We start from the raw sequence: 3,655 nt of genomic DNA, 5'->3' as shown, positions 1-3,655 counted from the left end.
AGGAGGCTCACAGTCAAGCCTGGAGTGGGACAAAAATTCAGCCTTGGACTTTTTGGTCCAGACCGGCCCACTACAATCCACGCGCAGATACTGTGCCAACTCGCATTGATGTACATTTAAACACACAAACCCTTAATAACAGTACTATACTGAACAATATCCCTTATATTCTGGAGACTTGAATAGGCTTGAATTAGTTTTAACTGTATAATGTGAAACTGTTGAACGGGCAATAAACCATAAACACTGACTGAAAAAAATATGTAAAGTATCATAGGCTACATATGTGTTATGTTGTTAGATCAATGTCCTTCATGAACAAATTGGACTGTGGGCACAAAGAAAGGTGCATATTGACTTCAAACACTTTAACTCTGGTGACCTGATTTGGGAGAAGTCATTATAGGTAGAAATGATCAAAAATTGTGAAAATAGCAGATCTATTTTTCGTGTGCTGGTGTGTTGTTGTTTCTCTCACTCACTCTCTCATCATGACTGCTTGTCATTAAAGGTGATTGGAGGGGGGGGGCTAGAACATGCATGGGAGGAACTCCTGGGTCTCTGTAGCTTATCATAGGGCCATTGGGCCAGGTATTCTTTAAACAGACAAGCCAATGGGCCTCTGCTATGTCTGCAGGCTGCAGCGGAGCTCTGTGGGCCGGTGCATGTCTCTGCTCTGGGCCGGGAGAGTTACCATGGCAAGGCGCAGCAAAAACTAAATGAACAAATAAAAAATAAAAAACGGGCAGCCATCGGCCCATTATTGATCGGCCCACCAGGAAAAATCCCAGTACTCCCAATGGCCAATCCACCCCTGCCCACAGTGTCTGCTGTAATTATAGCAGGCTGGTAGCTTCGTGTCATGAATAACCTTTTGTGAATGGATCGGCTTGTTTAAATGGACAGTTGAGATCATGTATATGTGATTAAATGTGTTTGTACATTAATGAGCATGACGTACCAGCAAAAACATTCAGATGTAAGGTGTAGTTATGACGTCCTATTCTGTTCTGGGCTTCACAGTAATAATTCCCACTGTGTTCAGGTCTGACATCAGTGATGGTGAAGATCTGTCCTGATGCTTTTGGTGAGTCTTCATTCTCCTTGTACCAGGTGTATTTAGCTGCTGGGTTAGCATCACTGCTACAGGTCAGATTCACTGAACTGCCCTCCACTATCTCAGCAGAGGGACTCACTGACACAAAGGGAAGCTTTGGAGCATCTGGAAAAAATGTATTAACATATATTATCAATAAGTTGAGGATGTGTTACTATAGTGGAGAATATTCTATATAAATAATTAATACATCTGAAACTTTAGAGGAATGATGAATTTGATGGTTTGGATATCCTGAAACGACGAGTAAATATGAGTAAGCATTTTGATACAACTTTATAATATGAAATCATACAATATGAAATTAACCTGTTTTGTATTCTCTACACTTTTCTAGCCATGCAACAGAAAGAAAAAGAGAAACTGCAATATTCTGTTTCATAAGTAGAAAATCTCAATCATAATCTCATTGAGATTTGTAGTAATGTAAAATCAAAAATCCAACCTTGGAACATAGTACCAACCACCAGCCACACAGCTTAATTATTATCAAATATTTGCATTAATGTAATTTCGTCTTTGCTTTTTATGCAACCCCTACTAAAACTGCTTTTTAAAAATTATTGCACAAAAGCAAAGAAAATACAACAAATGTACATGCATACAGAACATCTAACAAAAGAGAGCCAATTAAACCCTTAAGGGCTTGTCGGGTGGTCCTCCTATTGTGAGACATACAACATAAACACTTAAGAGTAAAGAAATACAGACAAATACATACAAAGGCTAAATAAAAAACATAAAAATAACTAAGGTGTTACAAGTGTACCAAGAAAGGTGACAATTTACAGATGCATGGAATATGATAGTCAGAGCGGTTATGATATTGCATTACTTCATTGGTCCATAAAGAAGAGTATGGTTAATTTCTTATATGATTTTAGACTGGTGGAATTTCAAATGTGATCTGGTAAACCGTTCCAACCGAGAGAACCTCAGAATATAATTGAAAATGTGGAAAAAGTTATTCTGAAGAAGATGGGATTGACATTATTGGCTCACTTTACATTGTAATGATGGATTTGGAAGTTGAAGTGAAATAAACTTTTACCTGCTAGGCGTTTTTACTTGAATTTAAACTTGCGCCCTCTTGTGCTTCAGGGAAAAAGTGCATTTATATAGTAGTGTTATCCAAAGTGCTTTACAAGGTTTGTGCTGGTCATTCACCAATTCACACTTACATTCAAGCGTAAACTCCCACACCAATGGATAGCTACTATCCAGAGGTCAAGCACAACCATAGGGAGCAATTTATGGTTTGGTGTCTTGCTCAAGGACAATTCAACATACCAGGAGGAGTTGGGGATCGAGGGTTAGGGTTTGTAAGTTAGTCAGTAAGTTGTTAGTGCTCATTTTTTAATGTTTTGTACCCACAGGACATTTATGTTTAGTAGGCTTTATGCCGATCTGATCGGCTATATCGGATGGGCCGATATTTAGCATTTTATACAATTTGTGAGATCGGCTGTAATGTCTTAATTCGCCGATCCAATCAATGTCGTCATGTTGAAACTTTTTGCAGATGCTCCCGTTGCATAGATTGCAGATGGCTTGTGTTTTATCTGTCTCATTTACTACGAAGAAGTTTCACACCCCCGACATGTTTGTTTGAATCCGACAGTTAGTTTTGGGCCCTGTCACAATGTGACAGACAATAAAGTTTTTTGAATCTTGAATATTAGCTGTCGGATTCAAACATGTGGGTGGTGTGGGCAGACAGATAAAACACAAGCTATTTGCAATCTGTGCAACACTAAAGAACCTCGTGGGGAAGCATCTGCAAAATGTTTCAACACCACAAATGTACCTGGATAGGGAACACGAGGAGGAGCATGCCGAGTTTAAGAAACAGAGCATGGACAAAGATGTGATCGGATCGGTGATCGGTTTATTTAAACCCACTGATCGTTGATCGGCCCCAAAAATTCTGATCGTGTAAAGCCTAGTGTTTAGAGATGAAGAGTTGATCTGTTCATATTGATTATCAGACATGCAGTAGCATATCCCACTGTCCTCAGAGCTAATGGAGGTGAAACTATAATTTCCTTGTTGTCCTTGAGTCACTACTTTGTTCTGCTTGTACCAGGTGTAATTAGGTGCTGGGTTAGCATCACTGCTACAGGTCAGAGTCACTGAACTGCCCTCCACTATCTCAGCAGAAGGACTGACAGACACTGAGGGAAGCTTTGGAGGACCCAGAAGAGATGTGGTAACAGAGTTTACTCTAGGTCAATGGTGTGTTACTGCAGTTGCACATACAGTGCATAGGGTATTTAAATCATAAGCAATTAATAGCTGTGTGTAGCAGCTTCAAAGGGGGTCTGGCAGACAGGTGGTGATAGTTTGAATCTGGGTCCCAAAATCTGGCACTGTCCAGTGAACTACAGCTACAGACTGTCAATGTGAAGCAGGTATGATCAGTAACATCTCACTTTGGTTAATAAGATTTTGGACAGATTTAGTCTGTTTTTTTCATTTAATCTGTTTTACTCACATTTCACATCAATAAAGATGTATTCAGATGTCCTCTTCCCCAGC

The sequence above is a fragment of the Scomber japonicus genome, chromosome 2 (assembly GCF_027409825.1).
Source record: "Scomber japonicus isolate fScoJap1 chromosome 2, fScoJap1.pri, whole genome shotgun sequence".
In the NCBI taxonomy this organism is placed as follows: domain Eukaryota; kingdom Metazoa; phylum Chordata; class Actinopteri; order Scombriformes; family Scombridae; genus Scomber; species Scomber japonicus.
The sequence above is the reverse complement of the archived record's forward strand: the minus strand, read 5'-3'. Positions refer to the sequence as shown.